This window comes from Thermobia domestica, chromosome 9, assembly GCF_964235325.1.
Source record: "Thermobia domestica chromosome 9, izTheDome1.hap1.1, whole genome shotgun sequence".
Lineage (NCBI taxonomy): Eukaryota > Metazoa > Arthropoda > Insecta > Zygentoma > Lepismatidae > Thermobia > Thermobia domestica.
Window position 1 is genome coordinate 181,142,172 of NC_137462.1, and position 13,256 is coordinate 181,155,427.

Genomic DNA, 13,256 nt, shown 5'->3' on the forward strand with positions numbered 1-13,256 from the left:
CAAAAACGAAACGTTGGCTGCTAGTAATCCCAGAGTTATTGATTGAGAGAACGATTAGGAAGGTTCATGAAACGGGGCATTTTGGTGTTAGTAAATGTTTGAAATTAGTTCAGGAATTGTTTTTCTGGAAAGGACAAAAACGTACGTTCCAAAATTTCATCAATAATTGTGAATTGTGTGCCCGAACGAAGTTCTCCAATAGAATTATTGCTCGTGAGGATCTACATATTGAGGCAGATAAGCCACATATCAAATTATGCATAGATCTCGTGGGAAAATTGCCATGTAGTTATGGATTCTACTACATCCTCTCAATTGTTGATGTCTATTCACGGTTTCTATGTTATTTGCCGTTGAGGACTGCCACAGCTGCTGAGATTGTTCGGACTCTAGAAAAGGAATATTTCTATCTCTTCCCTTATCCAAATTTTATCATATCCGACCAGGGCCCACAGTTCCTCTCGAACACGTGGAAGAATTACTGTAAGGATCACCAAATTCAGCATATTTTGGTCTCGCCGTACAACCCTTCTGGGAATGGCATTATCGAACGTTCGCATCGAGAACTCAACCGAATTATTCGATTATTGTGCAGCCATAACCACACTAAGTGGAAAACAGTGCTAAAGACGGCACAAGACCTCTTAAACTATTCTTATAATAGCACCATTGGATGTACGCCTGCTGAGGTGTTCACTTCTTTTTCAGTTACCGATAGATTTCGAGAAAATTTTCCATGGCCGTCTGAACTGAAAACAATAGAAAATTCTAAACGGCATATTCAGGTGGAACCCCGTTTGTTATCAAAAAGAAAACGAAAGTCGCAAAATAATGTGATTGAAATTAAGGAAATGGATTTGGTTATGGTTAAAACCCATTTTCAATCGGATGCGTTTAAGAAAATCACACATAAGTATATGCCTGTATTCACAGGGCCTTTTGTTGCGACTCGAGTGCATCACAACTCTGTTTCTTTAAAAGATTTGGAGGGGAGAGAAGTGCCGACTCAAAATTTATCAAATATAAAATTGTTCAATTGCTCTCCAGAAAAGAGAGAAGAATTGTTAAGAGACTTTAAATAGTCGCAAAAAAATAAAAAAAAAATAAAAAAAATAAATAATAATTAAAAAAATTTAAATGTTAATGTTTTAAGTAGTTTTAAAAAAAATTTTTTTCTAAAGCCGCCGGGAAAAATGTAACAGACCGATTAACGGTTGTGTACATTCTATTTGAGTTGGCTCCCGGATTGTAATGTTTACCCGTATTGTAATGTTTACCGGTTGCTTATGCAGCGTTAAAGTTGGTTCGTGTATTTTAATACTGCACCCGAGTGCCTCCAAAGATTCGTTTTGAGGTTAATTTGTTTCGTTGCCGATGAAATAAATGGCACAAAAGGGTTATTAGTTTTATATGCGATATGCAAAACACATATGAGATACGCAAACACACCAATAGTTTATCACAAAATTTCGAATTGTTTCTTTTTACAATGTTTTTCGCGTTACTATAATAATTCAACTCAGGTTATAGCTTAATATAGTGAAAATTTAATTTACACTTTTACTCTACTTTAATTTACCTTAATTTACTTTACCTCATAATAATATCAATCCAGAAATACGATCGTACGACAATTTTACTTATCATGTTATTTCTCGTTATTGCTTTCCGTCATTCTTTTGTTAAGAGCATAGCGATCATTTCGGTTACGGTCGCAAGAGGGCATAGGAATCGCTATACGTAAAGCTAACATCGCCAAGATGGCGATTCTTTTACATAGCGGGAACGATGGTTGTTATAGTGATATTAAACAACTGCAAGAACTAACTAGGTGAGTTTTTAAAACCTTCATTACAGGAGTACTTCTAATACTCGGGAGATGTTATTTAAGAGGTAAAACGATTGCTTATTTACTTAGGGTTTTGTATAATAACAGAAATAATATAAATTTGTTTTTGTTCGTAGTCGACTATGCAATATTAAATCGCTATTATTAAGGTCTGGTGAAGCGAGGATGACGCAGTGAAACGCCGTTTTACAGTATAAAATAACGATGGCTTAAGTCGGTTCCTCAGAAATAGAAATTTCGTAATCAAAAGTGTAGAATTTTGGAAGTTAACCTAGTACAAATCATTTATTGGAAAACCTGACCTATTTTGGGAGAAAAAAAGGAACACTGAGGAATCCGACAGAAGTGAAAATTCCATAAAACAAGTTTTGGCTAAAGCCATCGAGTGTTACTTCCGCCATTACGAGTGATAGCGTAATGTGCAGGAAGTAGGTTTGTTGGAGTTCATCTCATCAGATAAAGGGACCAAGTCCCATATTCAATAGGACGTGGAACCAATACCCGAGGAGATTGACTGCAACGTGTAATAAATAGGTTTACTAACCTATTCTGTCCTGTGAAGCCGGGAATCCAGGTGACAAGGACTGAGAGGACTATTTCGTAGGAACCCCATCGATTTGGTAATCTCTATCCATTTTATCTTATTTTCTTCTTGTTCCGATCATAAACAGATTCATTAACTCATCAAATGGAGTGCTTTGAAATAAATATGTGTAGTTAAAGTAAAAGGCGTTACGCGTTTAAACAGCTCATCTCGTTACCACTCAATAGAATGATATTATAAGAATATGTGATCAACATCAAAAATTGTTGGTGAACTTTACTTTAAGCGCACCGCTTGATATTAATATTTTCCATGTGAGAATTGATACGGTTTCCCTTTATTGTTAGATTAAGTAATATCTCCGCTCTGAAATGTCATTTTAACGTGTACCTTATTAAATAATGTGTTTAGGTTGCTTAGGTTAGGTAAGATTTAAATTTAACGTGTCCTATAATATACATCTATCTTGATTGTTAGGTTAGGGAGTCAAATTATGTGCTTGCTGTTAAATAATGTACTTTTGTGTGGTCTTGTGATATATTTCGGGAAAAATATGTCTCAATTGCTTGTTTAGGTTAGGTAAATTGAACTTGTGTGCTTACGGTTAAATAACGTGCTATTATTTTGTCTTGTGATATATTTTGGAAAATACATACTTTGATTGCTTGCTTAGGTTACGTAAATTGAACTTGTGTGCTTACGGTGAAATAATGTCTTGTTATTTTGTTTCGCGATGTATTTTTTTTTTTACATGTATTTCCAAATTGCGTAGGTTAGGGCTTTATGTAGGTTAAGAAATTATATTTTGAAAATGATCTCGTCCATATGACTCGGGTCTTAAATGTAAAAAGGATTTTGGTAATTTAGGATAGTAAATATACCGGTTTTTTTCATTGTTGTTGTCTTATGATATGTGAGTGCATACTTGATCTATGCAGATTTCAGATATATTTAAAATCTTGTTCGAATATGCTTCCGTGCAAGACTCTGTCTTGGGCATATATTTAGTTTAAAGGTGCCATTCACGCGTCATGGAATTTCTTACATATTTGCCTCATCGGAAGTCAACGTAGTGAACTGATGTTCAACTTTACTGATAAACATATACGTACTTACATTTATTCAATTTGTCGATCTTAAACACAATTTGAAATTTATTATGTGTCCATTGCTCTTGAAAAATTAATGACATTATATTGTGAAGTTAGAAGTGATAATAATGGTGATAATGACGTTCTAATCTCTCATAAAATATGTAAACCCTGGCGTAGAGAAGTAGAAGTAGAGCATTTTCTTTTTTTTTCATTTGTAAATATATCATCTCATTAATCGTAGATTTTTTTTTGTAGATGTATTATGTACGATTGATACATGCTACTTGATTGTTCTAGAGTACAATGAGAAGGTAGTAGCAGTCATGTAGGCTTATGTTGTCGCCTAACTCAAATGATATGTACAGGGTTATAAATCGTGAACGTCTATTTAGTAATAATTTTAATAATGATAATGTCATTTTGTTAAATGAATAATTTGAGCATATGGACTGTTATCCTTAAGTGATCACGAACTGAGTATGTATTGTAAAAAATATTGAAATGTGAGAATGGATACAATTTTTTTTGATATTAAGTCAATGTAAGAACATAATATCGTAATTGTTTTAACGTACTGCGATGTAGGCAAATATTTAACAGATTTTATTCTGTTGCTCTTGAGAATTACAATGTAACTGTTGACTGATTGGCACAAATAAACGATCACGACCAAATCTAAATTTTATAATTTCGAATACTGCTCATAGAGTTAAGCATATGTAAGTTTGATATTTTTTTTTCTTTCATTCAACTTAAGTTAACGACGTTGAGTCTTCTTTCATTTCGATTGGCCACTTAACAAGAATTTGGAATCTTTTGACGAAATTTGTTGCGCATGCTTGAACTGTTAAAACATAACCAAAGAAAATGGTTTTTAACCAAAGAAAATGGTTTGTTATAAATTGGTTTATTCTCGAGATTTTCTCATCCCTGGAAAAGATTGTTATAAATCGGCGACCCTTTGCTATAATATGTGAAGCTAGGCAGTTATAAACTGGCAATACCAATCCAGGATTTGCCTGATACATATTCATTAATTTTCAATACCCTTAAAACGGTGTGTTATAGAGGATCCTAAGAGCAAAAATTCTTCAAAAGAAGAAAAAGAAGCAAATGAAGATTCTTCTTCAAAAGATGCATTTTCTCTTTCCTCAACTGACGATGAACATACTGAAAATGAAGAATGTGCATTTTGTTCATAGCTATATAAGCTTAACAAAGGCGGTGAACGATGGGTACGATGTATCCAATATCTTCGATGGGCACACGAGCTATGTGCAGGCACTGCTCGACTGACATGTTAATCTTTTATTTGTGATTTTTGCCAATAATTGAACTATTTGATAGAACCTACAATATCTCCATCTTGCCGCTGAGAACGGGGAGATTGTGGCGTGCTCTAATGATCCCATGAGCTATGCCGGAGATGCCTTCACTATCAGAGGGCTTCCTATGTGGTACATACCTTTAGACGTCCATTTAGACAGCCCTCCCACCTTCTCAAAATTTTTCGAAATTGGTGTAAATCGTTTGTGCAGAAATGTGCAACACAAATTTTCGTTTGTGCAACAATGAACAATGAACTAAAACCAAAACAAAGTGGAGACTGTCTAAACGGCAGCCCCCACCTTAAGGATGCGCACGAGACAAGATTTGTGGCTGTCTCGTCTCGAAACTTTACTGTAAAAATGATGTTTCGACTCGAAAAATGTATATTTCTCTATTTGAAGAGCCGTGTCTAGACTCGAATTTTGTCAGGAAAATCCTGTCTCGACTCGTCTTGTGCGCATTCCTACCCCACCTTGCCCAAATTGATCGAAAATTATGTCAATCGTTGACCATCGTTCGTCCAGAAATGTTCAACACAAATTTTTGTTTGTGCAACAATGAACAACGAGCTAGAAAAAAAACCGAAGTGGAGGCTGTCTAAACAGTAACCCGCCCCCTTGTCAAAGTTTATCGAAAATGGTGTTAATCGTTTGTGCAGAAATGTGCAACACATATTTCCGTTTGTGCAGAAATGTGCAACACATATTTTCGTTTGTGCAACAATGAACAACGAGCTAGAAAAAAAAAACAAAGCAGGTTCTGTCTAAGCAATTGACCATAATTGCCATAATTAACGATTTACAGTAAGGGGTTAATATAAATAAACTGTGTTCTGATGAGCAGGTCTACTTTATTACTAGAAAATAGTTTGCGGATGGTATGTAATATTGGAGTTCTTTCAGATCAGTTTGCTTATCCTAGAGTCCCGAAGCATATATCGATTTTAGAGTTACTGGCAAGTTTTGATTCATCGCCAGTTCATTTGTTCTCACTTTATTAGTTGTAGTGTAATGTTTCTCTATATTCTTTATTTTTAATTTTACATAACAAAATTGTTATTATTATTTAATTAGTTTAGCAGAATAATAATAAGCAACCATTTTTCTAACGCATAGGGATGAGCACGAGTCAAGCTAAAACTAGACTCGACTCAAATTCAATTCGAGTTTCGAGTCAAGTCAAAGGTAATATTCTCGAGTCGAGTTCCAAACCGATACAATTTTTCGCGTCGAGGTTTTAGTCCAGTCGAGTTTGATAAATGGCTCGTTCGTTTTAACTCGTTTTGAAATCATGGCCTGATTACAGGAAAGCGAAAGCCATGAGAAATGTAAGCTAAGCAGTAATATGGAATACTTTTAGTGTTGCTCACGAGAGGGGACACTGCTCGTATCTCGTCTCGTCTCGACAGCGAGACTACAAGAGATTTTTTATAACAAACTCAGCTCGGCTCGGCTCAACTGAGAATATTATTATTATTATTATTATTATTTATGGAAAATTGAAGTAATATTTTTTCACACATTTAAAGTTTTGAACCTAAAAGTAACGCGTTACTTTCGAAGTAAAGTAACAGTTACTTTTTGGGGGCAAGTAACGCGTTACATTTTAAGAGAAAGTAAAGTAACTTGTAACGCGTTACACTTTTACAAGTAACTTACCCAACACTGGCAATAATGAGCATTAAGCTAGACCAAACATAAGGTCTGGGCTATCTAAACTTTAGCTCCATCTTGTCAAAATCGGTCGAAAATGGTGTCAGTCGTTTGTGCATCGTTTGTGCAGAAATGTGCGACACAAATTTTCGTTTGTACAAGAATAACAATAAGCTAAAAAAAAAAAAAACAAGGGAGTGGGCTGTTCAAACAGTAGCCCCCACCTAGTCAAAATTTGTCGAAAATGATATCATTCGTTTATGCAGAAATGCACAATACTAATTTTCGTTTGTGCAGAAGTGCACAACACAAATTTTCGTTTTTGCAACAATAAACAATGAGCTAGAACAAAAAGTGTGGCATGCCTAAACGGTAGCTCTCCATCTTGTCAAAATGAGTCGAAAATGGTGTCAATTGTTTTTGCTTCGTTAGTGTTGAAATGTGCTCTCTTTTTCATGTTAAGGAACGTTATTTACGTTTCAAAATTCAAGCAAAATTTGACGCAATTTGACGCCAAGTTGGCCGGGACATTTTTCTAATAAGTAAATTTTAATATTATGATCATTTGTGCTACGTTTATGTGAGAAAGTGCTAGAGTTTCTTTGTTATCGGGGTGAATTAATGACATTTGAAATGAAATGACGCCGGTCAACTTGACGTCAATTCGGCCGGTACGCTTTCCGAAAACAGTTTTCAATGTCAGTCTACTTTACGACATTTGTGCTCGAAAGTGCTTGAATTTTGTTGTTTATACAGGAAAACCAACGGCGTTTTTCAGGTGTATATACTGGAGCACAAAGAATGAGATTTGTGTCATTGGTTAGTGCTTCGTTTGTGCACGAAACCCCATCGTTTCTGCGACCCGGAGATATAAGCAAAAAAAAAAAAAAAAAAGGTAGATGCCAAGTTCATGCTGGCCCTCGACTTCAAGCACAAATGATGGAAATACTGTAATTCATTAGTTGGTCATTTGTGCTCGTTTGTGCATGAAAACCCGTAGTTTGAGGTTTATCAGTTCCAGAGATATATTTTCTAAGTGAAAACTCGTAGGGGGTGAGGTTCAAGGTTTCCTATTGACTGCAAGCACAAACAGTCAAAGTATTGCGGTTCGTTAGGGCATCGATTGTGCTCGTTAGTGCATCGATTGTGTTCGTTAGTGCATAAAACCCCATCGTTTGTGCTTCAATAATTCCTGGTAAGTTATAAGCCAAAATGTGAAAAGAGTTGGAAACTGAATACAACTTTTTATATTTCTTTTGAAATAAAATGCTTGAATCCTTCCAACGTGTGATGCACAAACGATGAGATTAGTGTCAATAGTTGGTGCTTCGGTTGTGCTCCTGAGCTTATGAGCGAAAAACGTAGGGGCCTGCGTAAACTTACACCCCCGACTTCAAATTTAAACGATGAAAATGGTATCATTCTTTAGTGCATCGTTTCTGCTCGTTTGTGGAGGAAAGTACTTTATTAGTTTTGGAGATATAAGCAAAAAACTGGTAGGGGGCCTAGTTCAAGCTAGCCCCCCGACTTCAAGCACAAACGATGGAAATAGTATCATTGGTTAGTGCATCGTTTGTGCACGAAACCCCCTCGTTTGTTCTTTAATAGTTCGGGAGATATAAGCGAAAAACTGGAAGGAGCGAAGTTTACGCTGGCCCTCCGATTCAAGCACAAACGATTAAAGTAGTGCCGCTTCTTAGAGCATCGTTTATACACGAAACGCCATCGTTTGTGCTTCAATACTTCCAGAGTTATAAGCCAGAAATTGAAAACAGAATAGGAAACTAGATACAAATTTTTGCAATTTCTTTTGAAATAAAATACTTGCATTTCTTCCATATGTTAAGCACAAGTGATGGGATTAATGCCGTTGCTTAGTGCATCATTTGTCTTCCTTTGTGCACGAAACTCTATCGTTTGTGCGTTATAAGCAGGACCCGGATCTTGTTGACCTAAAAATTTTAAAAAGTGACCTATAAAATGACACTAAAATTCCTGTAAAATGACCCTAAAAATCACAAAAATTGACCTTAAAACTTACGTTTTCTCAAACTTTTATTTCGTTTAACATTGACATTTTTTTAAATATCCATTGGATTTTTAATTAGCATTTTTCACTCATATTCAAAAAGTTTTGTTTCAGTTAGTTGCAGTCCATTGATCATTTATTTCTATTGATCAGTCCATTGTACGGCATTGTAAGTATTGAAAGCGTCAATTCACTTCCGAGTTGAAACTAGGAAGCACTCTTAACCCTTTCACTGTGGAAGGCGACGGAAAAAAAAATCCCTAACCTGCGAATGTTGATTATAGTCGACGTGTTAAAATTTGTCTGTATCTTGGTTTTGTCGATTGTAGTCGCCAAAGGTTTTCTGTGTGATTTCTATTGTTTATCGAAAACAATAGAACACAAACAAAAATGAACGGTACAACTTTAGCGACTACTCTCGACAAAGCCAAGATACGGACAAACAAATTTTAACACGTTGACTATAGTCGACATTCGCATGTTAAGGAAATTTGGTTCTGTCGACAAAAGTCGACTTCCTCTGTGAAAGGGTTAAACAATAAAAGTTAGCAAGTGTAGACTACATGAAAATAATAGATAAAAACCTGTTTAAAGCCCTTGTACGCCTTCTAATCCATTTTTAGTTATTCACCTGATCACATTCTTTGTGGTCAATAACCCAAAACTATTTGTTTGGCCACCTAACAACACCCACCTTTCGTTAACCAGCTACAGTTTAGTTTTCATTAGCTTGTTAAGAATGCAGTTTTTCCACTCAAATAGTCAGGAAGTAAGAAAATAGATTATTCAACTTCGTCTTTTCCACATCCGTAAACCGTGTTCATTTAAAGATTTCCTTATGTAGGAAAAAAAGAATAAAAAGACCGTAAGTGACCTAAAAGTTACCTTAAAATATTAAAAAATGACCTGAAATTTCAAAACGGCAAAAAGTGACCAAAAGTTGACCCTAAAAAATTATATTTTTAGAACCTAGAGTTGATGGATAACGTTTTTATTTGAACTTGCCTTGTCCTATGCGTAACAGAAAAAAGGTGATTGTCAACAAGATCCGGGCCCTGGTTATAAGTGTTGGAGATATGGAGACATTAGTTTTCAACTCTCTTCGGTTTTGGGCTTATTACTCAACATAAATTATTGAAGCACAAGCAATGGGGTTTCGCGCACAAACGAGCACAATCAATGCACTAACGAACGGCAATACTTTTATCGTTTGTGCTTGAAGTCGCTCGGGAAGCTTGAACTTCGCCCCATACCAGTTTTTCGCTTATATCTCCAGAACTAATAAAGCAGAAATGATGGGCATTCGTGCACAAACGAAACACTAACCAACGTCACCAATCTCAATCGTTAGCGTTGCAAGTCGGGGGGCCAAGTTCAGACACCTGAGATTATGAATGTTACCACTTTGTTTCTCGTTATTTATCTAATAACGCCGTTAGTTTCCTAGCACAAACAACAATATTCAAGCACTTTCGAACACAAACATTGAATAATAAATTGACATTGAAAACTGTTTTCGGAAAGTGTCCCGGCCAATCTGACGCCAAGTTGACCAGAACATTTCAAACGTCATTTAGTTCACTCCGATAGTAATGAAACTCTAGCACTTTCCTACACAAACGTAGAACAAATAATCAGAATATTAAAATTTACTTATTAGAAAAAGTCGGCCGGGATTTTTGAAATGTAAATAAGGTCATGAGGTTATTGTACAAATATTAAAACTAGAGCACATTTCAGCACTAACAAACCACAAATGATTAATGCCTTTAAATATGTGCCATCCTCAAATGTCCCGGCCAATTTGAAGGACATTTTATTCGATCAATTTTACCAAGATGGAGGAGCTACCATTTAGACATCGCCCACAGTGTTTTTGTTCTAGTTCATTGTTCATTGTTGCACAAAGAAAAATTTGTGTTGCACAAAGGATGCACAAACGATTGACACAAACGACTGATACTTGGATTCATAATTGGATGTTTTCTTATTGTACTGTTTCTAAATGCTTTTATTTGAAAAAGTTGATAGGAAATATAAAAAAAGATTTAACCTATATCCAGTGATGGTCCGGAAAGTCTTGCTTTTTCTCCCTTTCTTTTGTAATATTGTAGACATTAATATTGTGCACTTTCATTATCAAGATTGGACATACGAAAAGTAAATGCCCCAATAGAATTAACTTTAATCGTCGTATATTTTTAGTTTTCCTTTTGCCGACAGTTTGTCAATCTGCACGTTAGGGAGTTTATATTGTGTATAATTGCTTCTGAAGGTGGATTACATCATAATGAGGTTTATATTAATTATTTGATTTCTTCCTTATCACTTAGAAATGTGGGGCTCTTAGTAATAAGTTCCTTAGATATTAGTCTTTCTTTATGAATTTTCTTGATTTTATTCGTAGTTTTCTAAACACATTTCCATATTCTAAATCTGTACCCCTTTTCCACCAACTTAGTTGTTAAAACATTTTATAATTATAAACAAATTTACAGCCGTTGTCCTTATTTGTACTAGCCATTAAATTACACCATTCGCTTCACGCGTTTGAATAGAAAAAAACGATGACGATCACCATGGTAACGGGAAGGAAATGGCGACATCACTATTTCAGTTTATTGTCCATTGTTGCACAAACGAAAATATGTGTTGCACATTTCTGAGCAAAGGATGCACAAACGATTGACACAATTTTTACTAATTTTGACAAGGTAGGGGCTACCGTTCAAACCACCCTCAATTTTTCTCTTCTAGCTCATTGTTCATTGTTGCACAAACGAAAATTTGTGTTACACATTTCTGCACAAACGATGCACAAACGACTGACGCTCTTTTCGAACAATTTTGATAATGTGGGGTTACCGTTTAGACAGCCACCACTTTGTTTCTATTCTAGCTCATTGTTCATTGTTGCACAAACGAAAATATGTGTTGCACATTTCTGCACAAACGATTGACACCATTTCCGACCGATTTGGACAAGGTAGGGGGTTACCGTTTAGACAGCTTCTCACTTTGTTTTTGTTCTAGTTCATTGTTCATTGTTGCACAAACAAATATTTGTGTTGCACATTTCTGCACAAATGATGCACAAACGATTTACACCGTTAGCGACCAATTTTGACAAAGTGGAGGTCTGTCTAAATGGACGTGACCTTTAGGGATAGGAGCCAGACAAAGGGAGATATTATGGTAGTGAGCGGCAGCTCTACCGTTACCACCTCAGGCTGGAGATAACTGTCATCGGTAAGGTTCAGATGTGGACAAAAACAGGTAGGGACAGGGACACCATTGCCTTTCTCAGTCCCTAGAAAACAACATGGGAAGAAAATAAAAAAAAATGTAATATCAAGGAATACAACACTACTGTTTCACAGAAGATCGTCTCCCGCAGTGAAGGTAAACAAAGCAGGGCCTCCTTGGTCGTCATCAAACGAAACCCCTGCAGGATAGGAACCTGGAATGTGCTATTGCTGTTACAGTTTAGAAAACTGGAAAGCCTGAAGAAAGAAATGGAACGCATGAAGGTAGATATTTTGGGAATCAGCGAAGTTGGGTGGCCTGATGGAGGAGACATATGGAGCGAAGACTTCAGAATGATTTAGTCAGGAGCTGTAAACGGTACAGCAGGAATCGGTTTTTTCTTGAATAAGAAGATTGAACAGAAAGTTATAGAAGCTGGAGGTACAATGAAAGAATAGTAATGTTGAAGATAACAACCAAACCGAGGAATATGACGATAATCTAAGTATATTTGTCTACATCAAGCTATACGGATGAGGAAGTAGAATAAACCTATGAGCAAATAGAAGAAATATTGATTAAAGTTCAAGACCGGGGCAATTTAATCATCATGGGTGACTGGAACGCAGTAGTCGACGAAGGCAAAGAAGAGAATGTAACTGGAATTTCGGCCTAGAAGAAAGGAATGCGAGAGGTGCACGAGTAGTTAAGTTTTGCAAAAGCCATAATCTGATTGTAACAAATACTTTCTTCGAACAACCACTAAGAAGAAGATACACATGGACAAGTCCAACCCATTGACAATTTGCCGCCATCGATGGCGTACTACCTCCTACTTCAGCGGACAGGCCGCCACCACAGATGGTCAAGGCGGGATGTAGGCGTTGCCTGCATATACCGTTTTGTAGCTCTTTCTCGCTGGTCAGTGACGATAGCAGCTGTTCCGCTAAAGTGCCCGCGAATCAGCTTTTGAGCTATTTCGCGTGGCTGCCCGCCAGCGACGATAATAATTTTGACGCTAAAGAATCTGTTTGGAGAAATTGTCGTCTGATCGCGCTGCCTGTATGTTCGGTTCGCGTCAGGCACGTAGTCACGGGGTAGTGCAGAAATTTTGCAAATAAATTAAATTAAATTAAATTAAATTAAATTAAAAAATAATTCATAGAAGCAAGGAACTTCGCACAGTTGTAGTACTTGACCTCCTTATCAACATACTAAAAGTTCCCTAAGATTGACCTTGAGCTTCGGCCGCCTTATTGGAAAATGGCCGCCAATTTTAAGTTTTTCGCCGATAACTCCACAATGAGCAGAGATTATGTAAACCATAAATAGTGATAATATCTAGAGAATGGAAAAAATACACATTTTGGTGTTTAATACATCTCTCTATCTTTATTCTTCAGGACATATGAAGTTTTAAGTTATGGGAACTTTGTTATTTTGTGCAAATAGTATGGTTTCTCTGGCAGAATTCGATCACAATAGTTTGCATACTTACTCAAATTGTGCATGG